Source organism: Oncorhynchus keta, chromosome 28 (assembly GCF_023373465.1).
Source record: "Oncorhynchus keta strain PuntledgeMale-10-30-2019 chromosome 28, Oket_V2, whole genome shotgun sequence".
NCBI lineage: Eukaryota > Metazoa > Chordata > Actinopteri > Salmoniformes > Salmonidae > Oncorhynchus > Oncorhynchus keta.
The window spans coordinates 29,403,386-29,424,123 of NC_068448.1; the positions used below are offsets into that span (position 1 = coordinate 29,403,386).

General features: G+C 43.3%; 1 protein-coding gene across 7 annotated transcripts in view; it reads left to right on the forward strand.

Moving 5' to 3' along the window:
* Window positions 1-20,738, forward strand: part of casz1 (castor zinc finger 1) — a 256,887-nt gene that overhangs the window by 111,191 nt on the left and 124,958 nt on the right. Inside the window, exon 1 of one of the 7 annotated variants that reach the window (XM_052482719.1) lies at window positions 5,872-5,975. The exons of the other annotated variants lie outside the window; for them this stretch is intronic. The gene's annotated coding sequence lies outside the window, so the exon portion shown is untranslated. Of the gene's footprint in view, window positions 1-5,871; window positions 5,976-20,738 lie in introns of those variants that run through there. 7 annotated transcript variants of the gene reach the window in all.

Genomic DNA, 20,738 nt, shown 5'->3' on the forward strand with positions numbered 1-20,738 from the left:
CATAATCATTCATGTCACCAATGCAGCTTTTCTAACTTAATTTAGACAACTAGCGGGGATTTTATAGTTTTCTGAGCAAAGAATATACATATATTTTCTTATTGTTGGACATAAAAGACTGTAAAAACACCAGCAAATCAGAACAATCCATTAATTAACAGCCCCAGACCATTATTCCTCCTCCACCAAACTTTACAGTGGGCACTATGCATTCGGGCAGGTAGCGTTCTCCTGGCATCCACCAAACCCACATTTTTCCGTTGGACTTCCAGCTTGTGAAGTGTGATTCATCACTCCAGAGAATGCATTTGCGTTTCCATTGCTCCGGAGTCCAATAGCGGCAAACTCCAGCTGACGCTTGGCATTGCGCATGGTGTTCTTACGCGTGTGTGCGGCTGCTCGGCCATGGAAACCCATTTCATGAAGATCCCGATGAACAGTTCTTGTGCTGATGTTGCTTCCAGAGGCAGTTTGGTGAGTGTTGCAACTGAGGACAGGCGAGTTTGCACTTGGCGATCCCGTTCTGTGAGCTTGTGTGGCCTATTTTAATAAATATATATATAAATGTTAAAGGTTAAATAAAAATAATTTCAAAAATATATATTTTTTATTTAACCGTTAACCTTTATTTAACTAGGCAAGTCAGTTAAGAACAAATTCTTTATGTAAGCAAGGTTTGAAATGATTATGTTTTAGTCCAATATTATATCTGTTTGGTCTGATTCTGGTCAATTTGCAGACATAAATATTCATATTTATGTTCTGGCCCCCTGACCATCCTTTCAATAAAAAATCAGCCCGAGGCTGAATCTACACTGCCTTCAGAAAGGATTCACACTCATGGATGTTTACCGCTTTTTGTTATGTTACAAGTTGAATTTAAAATGGGTTAAATTGCGATTTGTTTTGTAACTGGCCTACACACAATACCCCATAATGTCAGTGGAATTGTGTTTTTCAAAAATTGTGCAAATGAATGAAAAATGAAAAGCTGAAATGTCAGGAGTCTAAGTATTTAACCCATTTTTTTATGGCAAGCCTAAATAAATTCAGGAGTAAAAATGTTTCTAAGCAAGTCACATAATAAGTTGCATGGACTCACTCTGTGTGCAATAATAGTGTTTAACATGATTTTTGAGTTACTACCTAATCTCTGTACCCCACACATGCAATTATCTATAAGGTCCCTCAGTCTAGCAGGGAATTTTAAACACAGATTCAACCACAAAGACCAGGGAGGTTTTCCATTGCCTTGCAAAGAAGGTCACCTATTATAGACATTGAATATCCCTTTGAGCATGGTGTAGTTATGAATTACACTTTGGATGGTGTGTCAACACAACCTGTCACAACAAAGATACAGACATCCTTCCTAACTCAGTTGTTGGAGAGGAAGGAAACTGCTCAGGGATTTCACCATGAGGCCAATGGTTACTTTTAAACAGTTACAGAGTTTAATGGCTGTGATAGAAGAAAACTGAGGATGGATCAACAACATTGTAGTTACTCCACAATATTAACCTAATTGACAGAGTGAAAAGAAGTAAGCCTGTATAGAATATAAATATTCCAAAACATGTGTCCTGTATGCAACAAGGGACTGAAGCAAAACATTTGGCAAATCAATTACATTTTTGTCCTAAATACAAAGTGCTATGTTTGGGGCAAATTCAATACGTCACATTACTAAGTATCACTCTCCATATTTTTAAGCATTGTGGTGGCTGCATCATGTTATTGATATGCTTGTAATTGTTAAGGACTAGGTACATTTTCAGGATAAAAAAGAAACACTTAACCAGCATGGCTACCACAGCATTCTGCCACGTTACTCCATCCCATCTGGGTTCCCATCTCCAGGCTGTGTAAGGGCTATTTGACCAAGAAGGAGAGTGATGGAGTGTAGCATCAGATGACCTGGCCTCCACAATCACCCGACCTCAACTCAATTGAGATGGTTGGGGATGATTTGGATCGCAGAGTGAAGGAAAAGCAGCCAACAAGTGCTGAGCATATGTGGGAACTCCTTCGAGACTGTTGGAAAAGCATTCCAGGTGAAGCTGGTTGAGAGAATGCCAAGCCTTTGCCAAGCTGTCATCATGGCAAAGGGTGGCTACTTTGAAGAATCTCAAATGTAAAATATATTTTGATTTGTTTCACACTTTTCTGGTTACTACATGATTCCATATGTGTTATTAGTTTTATACAATGTAGAAAATAGTGAAAATAAAGAAAAACCCTTGAATGAGTAGGTGTCTCCAAACTTTTGACTGGTACTGTGTATATCGCACCAATGAGAATGGTTTGTCACTTACAAAGCTGCGCTAAAAGCTAGAAATATTTCACAGGAGAATTAATAGCATTATGGAGGGTGTCAGTGGATGATTTCTTTTTGCCCACCCCAACTGCCAGTCAGCATCTTTTTTTTTAATGTTGTTGTTAAAAAATATTTAATCTAAAGAGGCTGATTGTTGTTTTTACGGGCCCAGAAGTGTTTCTCGATTGGGATGTACTAAATCATCGTAGCCTCACTTCTCTTTGGCCTCTCAATGATCTTATACGGAAAAATGGTGGAGAGTTGCTCAGAGGAGTTTGTACACCAATTTATGGGATCTGTTATCAGGACAAAAGCAACAACAGGTGTCACTATCGATTGAATATTCTGTTCTTGGTGGAGGGCCCAATCAGAATTGGTAATGCCAATCACTTTTCACTGTAGATATACTTATCACAGTACTCCGTCTAGCTAGCTGTTTCTAAAAGTTATTTTCATTGGAGGGACTTGATTTATATAGTGTCCAGGCTAGCAGTATTTGATTGATATAGTGATTATTATAGGCTTACAAGTGTACTGTTCTTCTTCTTAAAATTTTCTAAGCTCACCTATTGTATTTTTGTTTATTCCTTATATTAATCAAAAGTATAAACGCGTTAAAAAAGTAGTACGTTATATTATCTTTTATGGCACTCATTCTCAACTATTCTTGTCTGTTCAAGCTACATGTCAATCACACTTTACATTACTTGAAATGCAAGCCATATACCGTGTATAGTGCCTTGGGCATTGAAGCTTGAGGATGATGCAAACAGCAAAGTACATTGCTCCATCCATTAAAGGATTTTAATAGTGGAGTTACATTAGTGATTTTATTTTTACAGTAATAAATACATCATTGATTGAAGCATTTTCCTTGTAGGAGATGAATTGCATTAGTCTAGCAATGCAAGGAGCTGAGATATTGGATGGATGTACGAAAGCCATAAAATCTATTTTAACATGGCATACAATATGGGTATATGGGCATTCATTTCTAAAGGCCCTATTGGTAAAACTTGAGATTGAGTGTTTAAGAAAATTAGCATCAGCAGTAAGGAGTTTACTCATTATGTGCATATACTCCAATATACTCCATATCACAATTTACTCTTGCACATTTTATTGCATCACAGTTTTTCTCAGTTGATGCAGAAAATGTAATCAACACCTGGTAATAGCTGTATCTAGTGGCTTGAGTCAATTGGAAATTCATGTATAGTACACATGGTGTGTTCGTAAAGTACAAGCATAAAGTACATTCTCAATCTTATATCCATGGATATATTCATGACACTTATTGATACAATAGATATGTGGGTAATGTTTAGAGTTTACTAGATAACCATGTGAATACAGATCACCAATATTGAATTAACGCACAGTAAAGAAGATTCAAAAGTCTTGGGTACATTTTGTATCATTTTCCCCCCACCACCTCAGAGCAGTAGGAATTAGACAACGATTAGAGAGGGAGGGAGGTGTGTTGTTTATTCCTAAACTCTTGTCATAAAAAGAAAATACTTTGTACTGTGCCAGGCACTTTGATATATATACTACCCCTTTGTAAATAAATCCACACAGTGCAAGTGAGAATTTTCTCTGGAATTTGGTAGTTAGGAGATTCAGAGTGAATGATGATATGTGACAATCAGTCACAGCAATTAGTGTTACTGTTAAGAAGCTTTTTTGTTTTCTCTCACCCATTCAGAATGTCACAAATAAATCCTCACTTGCATTTGCATATTAATTGGATCTGAGACGTCAAGCATCTTTCATTAAGCAAAATGATCTGCATATTTGGAGACATGAAATAGTTTATTTTGACGTGGGAAAAGAAGTCATTGACAATTGACCGCACATAGGATGTAAACTTTGGCTGGATGTCGCCTGGTGTATTAACCCTTTAGCGCCTGGCAGCAGTGGAAACGTAAAGCAACAACGGGCTGGTTAAACAATATAATTTAGCATTACACACTTTAACATGGCTAAGCCAAAGACAACACAATATCTGAGTTCCTTATAGTGTGGTTATCATTGTATCATTTTAAACGCTCTCACGATTTGCATTAATTCCTTTTGTAACTATTAGGTATCATATTTTAATAATCTTGGATTATTCATTGACAGGTCAGCTAGAGTCTTGCTTCATTTTGGATGTAGTTTTCAGGTCTGGATTATTTTAAGTTATTTGACAAAATTAAATGTGATCACAATTTATTAGATTTATTCCAGATTAATTGCTAAATTAATCAAAGAATGTCTGGCTATTAGGTTAATGCATAGCTAACCCAGCTAGCTAGTACCTAGCGAGTAGTCGTAGCTAGAAGTAACTAACTAGTAGTAGCTAGCTAGTTAATGATTAGCTAGCTACCTGTCAGCTAGTAACAATGTCTGGGAACACATACATTTTTTTGGTCCCACGCTATGCTATATAGAGGGTTGAAAAAGGAACAGGCACATTTGGCAAAGTGCCAGATAACACCTTTTTATCTTGTATGAATTTGCTCCTAAATGATTTGTGAAGTATCTTTGAAGTGTTTCTGAAGCCTTTAGTTGTTTGTTTATTGGGAACATTTCTTTTTATTACGTGTTTCCGAGAACTTGTTTATTCATTAATTCAAGCGATGATCACGTGTAACGTTTACTATTATCATTATTATCTACTTTTAAAACACAAGAGCCACCCACATTCTTTGAAACCTCTGACATAATGTGTGAGTGTAAGTTTATGAGTCTGCAAGTGATTATATTCTCTCTTAAAGTGTACGCTGTACTTGAAAAGTAAATGTAATCCCAGGATAGTTTGAAATGCCAAACAAAGTGGACGAGAGGGGAATATGTTGTTTGTCTGAAATCTTTGTGTGTCAGACACAACCATGCTTTGTTTGCTGTGACTGTTGCCCATTCTAAAGGGAAATTCACATCGGTTGGTTCGATACGATTAAGGCACAGAGGCTGGTAATGGAAAGGCTGTGTATCGTGGGGTCTACATGGTTAGGGGCTAGACTTGTGAATAATTTGATTAGGTTGCAGGGGAATATATCTGGAGGATTATGTTAATGGCGTTGCCCCCATGCAGAATTCTTTTGAACTCTTCAGAAGTCACATCTGCTGGGGTCGACAGCTAGACAGGACGGCTGCCTTCTTGTAGCCTGGTTCCTTTGCGTTCGAGGAAAGTGTTTAAAGGTCATTCCCAATACAAAGACTAGCTCTCTATTCTAAAGAACTTCCAATTTATTTTTTGTTGATGCCCATGCAATTATCATTTTATTTTAATCAACAATAGCTTAGCTTAGTAGAATGATTACCGTATCCTAATTAGCTGGTCTGTGACACTAATAACCTCTTCCTATCATACACATTGAAATAGGTGTTGCCTGTACACTGTATTTTACGGTATATTTCACTCTCCCTCTCAGCCCTCTTGATTATGAGATTTTTCCCCAATCCTTATTGGGTATATTTCTGGGTGTGGATATGTTTGTGTTCAGTACTATGGCAACCAAAGTCAAGGTGACCAAGACCATGTTGAACACATTAGATTACCAGAACACAGAGGCAGGAGACAATGCAGTCAGCACAAAATACAATTTATCTGGTGCCTGATTGTGGGGCTTTCGGAGACCATCCCCTGACTGGTTGTGGATTTATTGGCTTGGTGAGTCTGACTACCACACTCCCTAACATCCCCCTTAGCTGTGTGCAGGCGGATAGGGTGACAGCATGTTTATAGTGCATTTCTAGACAGGCGAAAAGGCACCTCAACAAGGGCTGTCAGGTGAATATTGTAATTTACAGAAAGCTGAGGGCCCTATTCACTCTGTGTGGTATCTGAAATGTTTGAAAAATATACAGTACCATTCAAAAATTTGGACACACCTACTAATTCCAGGGTTTGTCTTTATTTTTTACTATTTTCTACATTGTAGAATAATAATGAAGACATCAAAACTATGAAATAACACAATCATGTAGTAAGCAAAAAGTGTTAAACAAATCAAAATATATTTTATATTTGAGATTCTTCAAAGTCACGCACTGGTCACGCACTGGTCGAAGTATTTTGTGTTTATCTTTATGTATTGGGTCAGGCCAGGGTGTGTCATGGGGTTTTTGTATTGTGGTGTGTTTTGTCTTGGGGTTTTGGTATATAGTGGGATTGTAGCTAGTGGGGTGATCTAGCAGAGTCTATGGCTGTCTGGAGTGGTTCTCAATCAGAGTCCATATTTAGGCAGCCATATTCTTTGGTTGTGTTGTGGGTGATTGTCCTTAGTGTCCTGATGTCCTTGTTCTGTGTTAGTTGACACAAGTATAGGCTGTTTTCGGTTTTCGTTACTTTTATTGTTTTTGCAGTGTTTTGTATTGATTTGTATTTACGTGTGTTTTTTCCATTAAACATGGATCACAATCTACACGCTGCATTTTGGTCCGACTCTCCTTCACCACACCTAGAAAACCGTTACAGAATCACCCACCGTAAACGGACCAAGCAGCGTGTCAACAGGCAGGAGCAGCCCAAGAGGAGATACGAAATAAGCATTTCTGGACATGGGAGGAAATCCTCGACGGGAGAGGACCCTGGGCTAAACCAGGGAGTGTAGCCGCCCAAGGTGGAACAGGTGGAGGCAGCGAGGAGAGCAGAGTCAGCCGGAGAGAGGAGCCGGCGATATGAGGGAACACGGTTGGCAAGGAAGCCTGAGAGTCAGCCCCAAAAATGTATTGGGGGGCTCAGGGAGAGTGTGGCAGAGTCAGGAGTCAGACCTGAGCCAACTCTCCCTGTTTATCGTGAGGAGCCAAGGAGGAGACCAGAACCAGAGCCGGTGTTGGAGGTGAGCGAAGCAGAGGCCGTGAAGGAGTTAATGGGGAAATTGGAGGAGAGAGAAATGAGGGAGTTGCTGTTTTGGTGCTTTTTGCATGGAATTCGCCCGACGGAACGTGTCGGGATTTGATGGCACCTGGGTCAGCGCTCCATACTCGTCCTGAGGTGCGCGTTAGTCGGCTGGAGAAGTTGGTGCCAGCCTCACGCATCAGGCCTCCTGTGCACATCCCTAGCCTTGCACGTCCTGTGCCAACACTGCTCTCAAGATCTCAGTACGCCTTCACAGTCTAGCCCATCCTGTGCCACCTCACACCAGCCCTCCGGTAGCAGCTCCCCGCACCAGGCTTCCTGTGCGTGTCCTCGGCCCAGTACCACCAGTGCCAGCACCACGCATCAGGCCTACAGTACGCCTCGCCTCTCCTGCGCTGCCGGAGCCTCCCGCCTGTTCAGCGCTATCAGAGCCTTTCTCCTCTCCTGCGCTACCGGAGTCTCCCGCCTGTTCAGCGCAGCTAGAGCCTTCTTCCTCTACAGCGCTGCTGGAGTCTCCTGTCTGTTCAGCGCAGCCAGAGCTGTCAGTCTGCATGAAGCAGCCAGAGATGTCAGTCTGCATGAAGCAGCCAGAGATGTCAGTCTGCAAGGAGCTGCCAGTCTGCAAGGAGCTGCCAGTCTGCAAGGAGCTGCCAGTCTGCAAGGAGCTGCCAGTCTGCAAGGAGCTGTCAGTCTGCAAGGAGCTGCCAGTCTGTAAGAAGCCGCCAGAGCTGTCAGCCCACATGGAGCAGCCAGAGATGTCAGTCTGCAAGGAGCTGCCAGTCTGCAAGGAGCAGCTGTCAGTCTGCAAGGAGCTGTCAGTCTGCAAGGAGCTGCCAGTCTGCAAGGAGCTGCCAGTCTGCAAGGATCTGTCAGTCTGCAAGGAGCTGTCAGTCTGTAAGGAGCTGTCAGTCTGCAAGGAGCTGCCAGTCTGTAAGAAGCCGCCAGAGCTGTCAGTCCACATGGAGCAGCCAGAGGTGTCAGTCTGCATGGATCAGCCAGAGATGTCAGTCTGCATGGAGCAGCCAGAGCTGTCAGTCTGCATGAAGCAGCCAGAGATGTCAGTCTGCATGAAGCAGCCAGAGATGTCAGTCTGCCCAGCGCCGCCAGTCTGCCCAGCACCGCCCGCGCCGCCAGTCTGCCCTGCGCCGCCAGTCTGCCCAGCGCTGCCAGTGCCCCCAGTCTGCCCAGCGCCGCCAGAGCCCCCAGTCTGCCCAGCGCCGCCAGAGCCCCCAGTCTGCCCAGCGCCGCCAGTCTGCCCAGCGCCGCCAGTGCCCCCAGTCTGCCCAGCGCCGCCAGTGCCGCCAGTCTGCCCAGCGCCGCCAGTGCCGCCAGTCTGCCCAGCGCTGCCTGAACTGCCAGTCAGCCAGGATCTGCCAGTCGGCCAGGATCCGCCAGAATGCCAGGATCCGCCAGAACTGCCAGTCAGCTAGGATCCGCCAGTCAGCCAGGATCTGCCAGTCAGCCAGGATACGCCAGTCAGCCAGGATCTACCAGTCAGCCAGGATCCGCCAGTCAGCCAGAATCTTCCAGATCTGCCAGTCAGCCAGATTCTTCCAGATCTGCCAGTCAACCAGGCTCTTCCAGATCTGCCAGTCAACCAGGCTCTTCCAGATCTGCCAGTCAACCAGACTCTTCCAGATCTACCAGAACTGTCAGTCGGCCAGGATCTGCCAGTCGGCCAGGATCCGCCAGTCAGCCAGAATCCGCCAGATCCACCAGGATCTGCCAGTCAGCCAAGATCTGCTGAGACCACCAGCCAGCCAGGATCTGGTAGATCTATCTACCTGCCTGAGCTTCCTCTCACTCCTGAGCTTCCTCTCACTCCTGAGCTTCCTTTCACTCCTGAGCTTCCTTTCACTCATGAGCTTCCTTTCACTCATGAGCTTCCTTTCACTCCTGAGCTTCCTTTCACTCCTGAGCTGCCTCAGTCCCGAGCTGCCCCTCAGTCCCGATCTGCTCCTCAGTCCAGTGGGGTTCTGGGTGAGGACTACTAGGCCATGGTCGGCGGCAAGGGTGGACTATCCAGGGACGCGAGGAGGAGGGACTAAGACAGTGTTTGAGCCACCATGGACAGACGCCCACCCGGACCCTCCCTGTTGTTTTGAGGTGCGTTCGGGAGTCCGCACCTTGGGGGGGGGGGGTTCTGTCACGCCCTGGTCGAAGTATTTTGTGTTTATCTTTATGTATTGGGTCAGGCCAGGGTGTGGCATGGGGTTTTTGTATTGTGGTGTGTTTTGTCTTGGGGTTTTGGTATATAGTGGGATTGAAGCTAGTGGGGTGATCTAGCAGAGTCTATGGCTGTCTGGAGTGGTTCTCAATCAGAGTCAGGTATTTATCGTTGTCTCTGATTGGGAACCATATTTAGGCAGCCATATTCTTTGGTTGTGTTGTGGGTGATTGTCCTTAGTGTCCTGATGTCCTTGTTCTGTGTTAGTTGACACAAGTATAGGCTGTTTTCGGTTTTCGTTACTTTTATTGTTTTTGCAGTGTTTTGTATTGATTTGTATTTACGTGTGTTTTTTCCATTAAACATGGATCACAATCTACACGCTGCATTTTGGTCCGACTCTCCTTCACCACACCTAGAAAACCGTTACAGAATCACCCACCGTAAACGGACCAAGCAGCGTGTCAACAGGCAGGAGCAGCCCAAAGAGGAGATACGAAATAAGCATTTCTGGACATGGGAGGAAATCCTCGACGGGAGAGGACCCTGGGCTAAACCAGGGGAGTGTAGCCGCCCAAAGGTGGAACAGGTGGAGGCAGCGAGGAGAGCAGAGTCAGCCGGAGAGAGGAGCCGGCGATATGAGGGAACACGGTTGGCAAGGAAGCCTGAGAGTCAGCCCCAAAAATGTATTGGGGGGCTCAGGGAGAGTGTGGCAGAGTCAGGAGTCAGACCTGAGCCAACTCTCCCTGTTTATCGTGAGGAGCCAAGGAGGAGACCAGAACCAGAGCCGGTGTTGGAGGTGAGCGAAGCAGAGGCCGTGAAGGAGTTAATGGGGAAATTGGAGGAGAGAGAAATGAGGGAGTTGCTGTTTTGGTGCTTTTTGCATGGAATTCGCCCGACGGAACGTGTCGGGATTTGATGGCACCTGGGTCAGCGCTCCATACTCGTCCTGAGGTGCGTGTTAGTCGGCTGGAGAAGTTGGTGCCAGCCTCACGCATCAGGCCTCCTGTGCACATCCCTAGCCTTGCACGTCCTGTGCCAACACTGCTCTCAAGATCTCCAGTACGCCTTCACAGTCTAGCCCATCCTGTGCCACCTCCACACACCAGCCCTCCGGTAGCAGCTCCCCGCACCAGGCTTCCTGTGCGTGTCCTCGGCCCAGTACCACCAGTGCCAGCACCACGCATCAGGCCTACAGTACGCCTCGCCTCTCCTGCGCTGCCGGAGCCTCCCGCCTGTTCAGCGCTATCAGAGCCTTTCTCCTCTCCTGCGCTACCGGAGTCTCCCGCCTGTTCAGCGCAGCTAGAGCCTTCTTCCTCTACAGCGCTGCTGGAGTCTCCTGTCTGTTCAGCGCAGCCAGAGCTGTCAGTCTGCATGAAGCAGCCAGAGATGTCAGTCTGCATGAAGCAGCCAGAGATGTCAGTCTGCAAGGAGCTGTTTTCGGTTTTCGTTACGTTTATTGTTTTTGTAGTGTTTTTGTAGTGTTTTGTATTGACTTGTGTTTACGTGTGTTTTTTCCATTAAACATGGATCGCAATCAACACGCTGCATTTTGGTCTGACTCTCCTTCACCACACCTAGAAAACCGTTACACTACCCTTTTCCTTGATGACAGCTGTGCACACTCTTAGCATTCTCTCAACCAGCTTCATTAGGTAGTCACCTGGAATGCATTTCAATTAACAGGTGTTCCTTGTTAAAAGTTAATTTGTGGAATTTCTTTCCTTCTTAATGTGTTTAAGCCAATCAGTTGTGTTGTGACATGGTAGGGGTGGTATACAGAAGATAACCCAGAAAATGTTAAGAACTTTGAAGGTTTCTTCAAGTGCAGTCGCAAAAACCATCAAGCGCTATGATGAAACTGGCTCTCATGAGGACCACCGCTGGAAAGGAAGACCCAGAGTTCATCTGCTGCAGAGGATAAGTTCATGAGAGTTAAATGCACCTCAGAAATTGCAGCCAAAAAAAATGCATCGCACAGTTCAAGTAACAGACACATCTCAACATATTCAGAGGAGACTGCGTAAATCAGGCCTTCATGGTCGAATTGCTTCATAGAAACCACTACTAAAGGACACCAATAAGAAGAGACTCACTTGGGCCAAGAAATACGAGCAATGGACATTAGACAGGTGGAAATCTGTCCTTTGGTCTGAGGAGTACACATTTGAGATTTTTGGTTCTAACAACCGTGTCTTTGTGAGACGCAGAGTAGGTGAACGGATGATCTCCGCATGTGTGGTTCCCACCGTGAAACATGGAGGTGGCGGTATGATGGTGTGGGGTTGCTTTGCTGGTGACAATGTCTGTGATTTATTTAGCATTCAAGGCATACTTCACCAACATGGCTACCACAGCATTCTGCAGCAATACGCCATCCCACCTGGTTTGCGCTTAGTGGGACTATCATTTGTTTTTCAACAGGACAATGACCCAACACACCTACAGGCTGTGTAAGGGATATTTGACGAAGAAGGAGAGTGATGGAGTGCTGCATCAGATGACCTGGCCTCCACAATCATCCGACCTCAACCCAATTGAGATGGTTTGGGATGAGTTGGACCGCAGAGTGAAGGAAAAGCAGCCAAGAAGTGCTGAGCATATGTGGGAATTTTGTTGGAAAAGCATTCCAGGTGATGCTGGTTGAGAGAATGCCAAGAGTTTGCAAAGCTTCTCAAGGCAGCAGGTGGCTACTTTGAAGAATTTCAAATATACATTTCATTGTGATTTGTTTAACACTGTTTTGGTTACTACATGATTCCATATGTGTTATTTCATAGTTTTGATGTCTTCACTATTATTCTACAATGTAGAAAATAGTAAACATATTGACATATAACCCTTGAATGAGTTGGTGTGTCCAAACTTTTGACTGGTACTGTATGTGGTACCATTTTCATACCATTACAACACCGCAACAAATTAAGTATAGGTGTTAAACGTTAACACCGCTTTATGATGTGTTGACTCCACAGTAACAAACAAAAAAGCAGAAGTATTTGCATAGTTTGCATATTTATTTTTTATTTTTCAATGGCAACTGTGTTGGGAGCACTCTGGACCTATTTGATCAATTTCCAAAACAGCTGAATGCTCTAATTTTAGCAGCTGGTTTGAAATCTGGCATCACCTTAACAGCACATGTTAAATAACACTCAAAATGTATGCTCCCCCTGTGCTGGCCCTCAGAGATGAAGTATTGTGGGGAGGACTGTCTTCCAGAAACTGAAGCAGCTACACCAACACTGTAAAAAGAATCACATTGGCAGGCTGTGTATCTGCAAAACAAAACAGGGGGAAAAAATGAGAACGTTTTACAGTACAGTATGCTACATCATGTTTTGTTGAATCCATCTGTCTATATCTCTATCGGTTTCTCTCCCTATATCTCTGTCTACCTCTCCCTCTCTTTCTTTCTCTAGCTTTCTCTCTCTCTCTCTCTCCCTCACCCTCTCTGCTTCGATTGATATGTGAGATATGGCAACGTGACAACAGTGTCTCCTCTGGCTTAAACCTGCTCTCCCACCTTCCTCTTTAAGCTCTGAGAACTACTATAGCATTCAAGCTAAAATAAAGCCAAACTTCCTACTTTCCATGTCCTTGTTCTTTTCCAGGAATTCCCAAGAAGCAAACATGTATTTCTCCAACAGGAAGGATGACACAAAGGCGTACTGTAATTAAGTTCAAAAGATCTCTAATCTTCCCAGTTTTCACTTGTAAAACTAAAGCAATCAGTTGAGGAATCTAGAAGCAACCTCTTTTGTGGTTCTCTTGTGCTATTGAAATAGTCTGGATTGCCCTGGCTTGTGACCACTTGCTGAAGGGGTTGGGAGTGATTTAGAGGGGACAGCTGGATAACAGAGATTTTATTTATCTATTCTGAGCCCTTTCTTTTTTTGCATGCAGATATCAGCTTGCAGTTGCTGTTTTCGCGTCTTTCTGGCATATTTGGGCAGATTGTGTGAAACTTGTGTGACTAAAGGGAGCAACAGCTGAGGGAAGATGTGTGTGTGAAGAAAGGAACAAAATGGAAAACTCCAGAAATCTTAACCAGAGGGCAAATTGGACCTCTGGAGTTTCTGACTTCCTCCTTAAAATGTCAATGAGAAAAAGAGAAAATAGAGTGGAATATCTTAGTAGCAAGGGCAGTGCTTGAAGTGGAATGAATAAGGTGCCGGTAAGCCTCACTGAGCAAGGGCCAGGGACTGGTTGTTTTGTGTAGTTGCTTTCACCTCAGATTTGACAAAAACAAACATCCATCATAAACCTGTGATAGATAAACATGAAAGCCATGTTGGATATGATACTTTTGTTGTGTTATATAGCGTATAGAGCTTTGTTTTCTTTAATAATGTTTTAAAAAAGGCTTTATTAGCAGTTGCATAACACAAAATAATTGTTTCTGCTTCAGCCCAGGTTGTTTGGGATAGTTCCCCTGTGCTTTGCATCTACTTCTCAGGCATGTGAATATTTGGCTGTGTTGTGCTGCCTGCTATGTGTGCGAGGGGAGATACAGAGGCATTATTACCCAGGAGAGGTCATAGGTCAAGCATTAAGCATACTGCCTGCTTAGAGCCAGGCATCAGAGATTTCACTCTATTGGCCCAGGAAATACTCCTGTGTCTTGTCTAAATAATCAAGGAGTCCTTTGGTGGAGAACTTTCCAAAACTGATAAATTAACACAAGAAACTAAGATTAAAGGGGAGTATGGTTGCAAGGAGCACAGAGTGTCAAATTGAAGATTTTTTAATCACAGTGACTGCTCATTGTATTTTCTACCTAACTATTCACTTGACTGGTTTTGCTTTGGGACAGAAATGCCCTGTTGTTGGTCACATACTGTTACCTTTAGTCTCATTTATGAAGAGTTTCATAACAATGTTTTTTGACCTTCTACATAGGAACAGTTTGTATTAACCTCATTCCTCCGAAAAATTGGGAAAACAATGGAACAGGCAGGAGCAGGAAGTCAGATCACACAGTATCAAAACGAGATTAGAAACTGAAGAAAAGGCTAAAAACAACACTGAAGGCAAGAAAACAAAAGTACTGGCACTGAAAATGAGAAACGGCGTTTCACTGAATGTAAGGACCCGCAAGTTATCAATGGTATGTATCAACAAAAGAAATCCTACTTTGTCTTGATTAAAAGCACTAGACTGGACATGATCCAATAGCCTTAACCTTTTTGTTGTATATTACACAACTCTTGCTTTGTACTGCAAACCTACTCCACCGACATTTTCCATTCAATTTTGCCAAAAGTACACAGTAATGGCATGTACATATAATCAATTGCAGCCCCTTTTGACCTGCTGTGGCTTCTGAACAAATATGCCACACTCAGAGCCCCCCCACCTCGCCTACTATTGGAATCTATGGAGAGGGACAAGGTTAGAGAGTGAATATTATCACACATACTCAAAATAACCCAGAATGCAGCCAGTGCCATATTAGGTAATGAATCTGCAATGGAAAAGCAAGTGAACGATACATTTATTGACAAGCCAGTGTTACAGTGGCTCTGAAGGACACCATAACCTACTGACCGACTGACGACACATACTGTGTCATGTAACCTTTTAGACATATATCCTGCTGAGTTAGACGATATATGTTGTTTGGAAGGAGGGATTTAAAACACTTTTACTCAGAGTTTGATTGTATTAGTTAAGGTCAAATTACATGAGCTTGACTACTTATAAGAGAAACATAGAAAGGCGTCTTCGGTCATTGCCTGCGGCTTATCTAAACGCATCACCTGGTTACGTAACTGAATAACATACCATGATATTGATAGCGAAGCACAGTGGAGTATTTAACACAAGTCTTTTCCCCCCAATCCTTTGCCTCTATGTTATGTGTTAAGTTGCATCCAACTATGGACACATTTTCAGTACATTTTCAGTCATTTTATAGATATGAACCATTATTCAGTCATAGGCTACTTCTCTTAAGCCAAATAATTTGTTTGAATGAAGTTGTATTATTCCAAGTTGAACGAGTTACAAGCAAGTTAAAAGTTATATGAACGTCAGAACCAAACAAACGACCGGTGGGAGTCAGTTGACCATTATCACTCCTTCACTTCAACAACAGAAAAAAAGCGGTCTGTTCTGTAACACATCTCACTTGTGTTTCATTCTATTTTGGGCCCAATTCTCCTTCTTTGAACAGAGGGCAGAAAGAAAAGGCAGTGCGGGGGTTCAGCAGGGAGTGTGTGTGTGGGCTCAGGAGCGCTCCGGTTTAGGAAAAGTGACACTTTGCCTGGAAATACTCTCCAGAGCAGTTAGATAAGGAATTTAGTGGCTTTATCACAAATGCCACTGTTTAATTTAAAAGGGTGAGGCACTTAGGATCTGGCACCGGCCTTTCGGTCTAGTGATAAATTTGCAAGAAAGTGGAAATGATTGGAGCCCAGGGAGAAGCAGATTAGCAGGATACAAATATAGAAGTGACATTGTAGTGGGTATTAGTCAGGTGCTCCTCGGAACAAGTGGCTGCTTTCTGATAGGCCTGAGAGTGGGGCCTGCCCGTGGCTCTCGGCAGTTGGATTGATTGCGGGGCTAGATTGATTGGAGCAGTGAGGCATGGGCCGTTTGTGTTACCCATAACTACACCCCACCACCAGCCCCTCTGCCTCTCTCTTTTTTCTCTCTCGCTCTCTCCATAAGGCACATCTCTGCCTCTCTTTCTCTCCTCACCTCTTTCTCTCTCACTCCATTGACCCTCCCCCCTCCCTCTCTTGTTCTCTTCCTCCCTCTCTTTTCATTCACTCCTTCCCTCTCTCTCTCCCTCCCTCCCTTTCTTTTCATATACTCTCTCTCTTTTTTTTCAACAATTGGTGTGGCGCTCGTTTTGGCACTTTGGTGTAGTTTCCAGAAGTCCTGAACTGCAGTCCCTTGCCACTCTTTCTGTCAATGCTAGACCTGCTGTCTCTTTAGCCTCTATTGACTCCTTTTAACCTCATCCTATCTTCCACACATTTAAGCAGCTGCTTACCTTCTCTCACTCAGTTGCTCCACACCTTCATGGAAAATGATCAAGTTCCTCTTATTTCGTAGCAAGGTAGATTTGACTAGATATAGGCTGTGCACACAAATAATTATTAAGATGTTTGGCTTAAGATGTCTCTCAAGAACATATGCCAACAAATTGGATTACAAGTCCGACGCTAAGAACAGTTCATGTCATTAAAAACAAATAATTTTCTCAGTTACCCGTCAGGAAATTAAAGACAAAGAATAATTATATATTTTTAAATTATGTTTTGTCTTATTTTTCTTTTAATTTTCCAACACTCTCTCTCGCTCTCTCTAGTTAGAGTGAGAGAGAGAGAGAGAGAGATTCATCCACTGGCCTGAACTCCGTTGTTTCAGAGGGGGCCTCACAGAGGAGAATCAGTGACCCTACATGGGCGCCTTTCCTGCATAGACCAGCATGTCTAAAGGGAAACTGATAGGCTAGTGAAATATCTCCCACTTACAGAAAAGGGGGAGAGAGACTGGGAAGGGCAGACAGGACAGAACAGATATGGATTGGGTCACAAGGCTGCACAAGGTCTACCTAAGGAAATTAATATTCAAAGTACATTTGGTGTCACTTGAGTGGAAGGGCACGACCTAAACAGCTACCCCAAACCATTCCCAGTGTTGGTCAGGCATACATACTGTGAGCACTACATGGATATTTGTAAATGTGTACATATATCGACATATGTTGTGGTCAGTGACTGCTATTTATAAACACTTGGATATCATAATACAGTACAATCTGGAAAGAGGGTTATACCTAACCTAGAAACTTGAAGGGTTCTTCCTAGAACTTCTTCCTAAAATAAAAGGTTCTACATAGAACCCTATGTAAAAGGTTCTACCCAGAACCTTTTCTAGAAGGTTCTTTCTACATAGAATTATTCGTGGAGTGTTCATCAAGAGAGCATTCTGAATAGCCCAAAAAAGGATTCCTCGGTTCTTTACAAATTATTATTATTAACCAAGTTGTGGAATGGGGATGTATAAGGTGTTATGCACATCAGTTATTATGTAAAGTATGTTAGGAATTAGGAACAGTTAAAGGAATAGTTCACTCAAAATCTATATTTTTGTATTTTGTTCATTAGTCCACTGTTAATACAATCCCCAAAAAGTGTTCATGTCAGCAGTCAAGTTTTCAAGAGCACTTTTAGCACAGGGCAAAAACTGTGATGCGTTTTGCACAAAAATCTCACAAATAATCAATGAACGTCTGTTCGCGTTACACATCCAAAAGAAGTTTAAGAATCCGTTTCTCCCATGTCGATAGAGTTATTTCACCTGGACGTCCCCTCTCTCTGTATCAAATGGTGGACATGCGGTGGGAGTCGAGATACACTAAACATGCCCAGGGGGCTGCAGGGAAGCCGCTGTCTCGTTTTCTGGGGCAAACAAACACATACAGGGAGCAGACATGGCTGTCACTTCTCACATAGCTCCCTCTATCACCCCAGGGCAGGGGGGCAGGGGCAACCTCTGTAGTGTAATGATGCCACCTCCATACACACACACTCACATGTTTGCACACGCACATGCGCACACACACAATCTTCATGCTGTACTTATCAGACACATGCTTGCCGACCGTAGAAGTGCACTAAATCAAGATACTACATCATATATACAAAATCTGATTTGTATATACTTTCTTTTCAAACTGGCCATGTGACCATCCCAGGATGAAAAGCAGATTTAAGACCATGGCCTCTTGCTCCATTTTTTACTTTAACAGATTGATCAGTGATTGACTGTGCTGGCGCCTAGCAGTAGTTTAACTTTACATGGCGAGGATGAGGTTTAGCAGTTTTCAATAGTATTTCAAGATAGCCTTACTGCTGCTGCTTTTTGGCAGACTAACAGCTGCCAGCAGCATTAGTGTACCAGCAGACACTTCTGAATGTTCCCCAGACCAGGCCTCATGTGTCACATGGACCCATTCCAGCCTCCCCGAATGCCAGTTCACATTCAACAAGACTGGTTGAAAAACGGTACATCTGCATCTCTGAGTCCATCACAAATGGCACCCTATTCCCTTTATAGTGCACTACTTTTGACCAGGACCCATAGGGCCATAAGCGTTTGTCTCTTTTAGACTTGGAAGCGTTCAAGACTATCCAGTGAATGCAACCTTTTGCACGTTTTTAAAGCCCCTGTTTCTCTTTATTTCGTCCCCTCACTCCGCCGTATTATATTGACAGGTCAAAGATAAGAAGTGTATTTCAATTACTGTAGAGCTTTTTAAAATTCTAGAACACTGTAGACCAAAGGGAATGAGGTATTTAACCCCACTCGCTCCCGCTTTGACAACATTGCTTTGAATTCATTCGGATGTAAAATTAATTCTTGCAAATGTTCTCATTGGGACTTTCTGTTCATATTTGCATTGCTCGACATTCAAAATTGGAGAAAGATACAAATGATTGGGCTTGGCTCAGTAAATTCATTGTACTGAGAAAAACTGCAAAATGGACGGGGTTCAGTGGTTTTTAGGCCTTTTGAGGGTTTGTGTGTCAGGATTGATGTATTTAATTACACACTCATTGTCCTAATGTAAAAGGAAAAAGGGATAAAACACACACCCAAGCCTGTAAGCCCAGCTGCCCTTGCACTGAAAGTTGGCCACAGTCACAGTTTAGCTCCCCTTGAACTGGGCTAATACTTGTCTATTCTGATTAGGATTAGTATGTGTAGTAGGGACTCAGGGACCCAGGACTGGTAATCTAATAAATCAAGATAAAAAAACTTGGAGATTGGTTTACTGAGGGCTTGGATTTACTATTGGCCATCTCAGAGAGACAGGGATTAACACAGCATTTGGTGCTGCTACACAGGTCCAGGCCTGGACACAGGGAGAGAGACGGACAGACACAGGAGGGAGGGACAGAGAGGAAGGACAGAGAGGAGGGAGAGAGGGAAGACGGGAGGGGGAGAAGGCCTGGCAAGGGCTTTATATTGCCGAATAGACGGGAAGTTTAACTCAGAGTGACAAGGTCAGGTTAGCCCTTGTACAAAAGGCTTTGTTCCATAGGCAGATTAAATGGCTCTTCGACAGTTTTTACACTTTTGGATCTTGTTGAACATGTTGGGAGTTAATCCTGTAGGTGATGGAAGCCCAGTTGTCAGGGCGATGAGTGGAACCAGAGAGGTATAAAGGAGAAAGGTCCACATAGGGCGATATGAACAAGTACTTTACCCGTATTCTCAAATAACAATTGCAATCTGCATGAAAATTACGTTTTGGTTTCATACCACGTTGTGGTCTACGTACTGGCTTGTCATGTCTTCCTTTTTGTAGATGGGGAACCGTGGGCCTACCTGCTATTGCATCCCACTCATACTCCAGGCACCTTAATGGCTGTTGAACAATCGAGACTTCACTGTAACTGACTGGATATTGTCTTGGTTGGCTAGTGGATTATCATTGATATGTATGAGATTAAAGGGATAGTTCACTTCATTTTAGCTTTTGAAAGCACTGATAATTGATACAATCTGTTTCCACTAGGATCACAACATTCCAGACATTGAAAAAATAAACAACTAATGGACTTAAAAATGGTTTGGATGAAACAACAACACCCCACAGTGTAAATAAGATGACTAGCTAAGCTAATAACTAGTCTAATAAACTAAGTGATGTATCACGTTAAAGCTGGTCTGTAAATTGTTCAAAAACGGGTAGCAACAGTTGTTAGCTGTGAAAAAGTAGAGGAATCGTATAAATGTAAGAACTAATATTAATAGCTCTGCCTTCATGCCAGGCTGAGAAATATGATCTATTTGTTTAAGTGGAGGCAATTTCTGTGAAGCTCGTCCTCTGGCAAGTGATTTTCTGTGAAACCCTGAACTAAAATAGTTTCCTTACCTGATATTTGAGCAACCTCTGTTAATAACTCGCTAATAACTCGCTAAGGTTAGCGTTTCACATTCATCAAATGCGTAAGAAAGGCTTATCTGTTTGCCTGACTTGTTAGCGAATATCAAACACAGTGAAGTCTCTTAAGATTCCACCAATAGAGGTAGAGAAACTTCAGTAAGACATCCCAGCTTGTCCAAAATAAGCCTTTTTTCTCTTTCTGAGGGAACTGTTAGCAATATCACTGGGCAATTAACAAGGAAACGAGAGAGAAATGGAGAAGCCAATTACTTCTACGAGTTAGCTAAAGGCCATTTTAAACTGTGTGCCCATGACATAATAATGTTTATGGTAAATATTATAGTCGGAGACGGCGAGTGCTTGGCGTGAGAGGGAGGGAAAAAAAGGCATCAATCTCGGATCGAGAATAATTTATTAAGATCTGAGATGCGGCAATTACGTGGAAAGGACCAAAAAGAAAAAAAAAAGAGCCAACTATCCAGGAACCGCATAC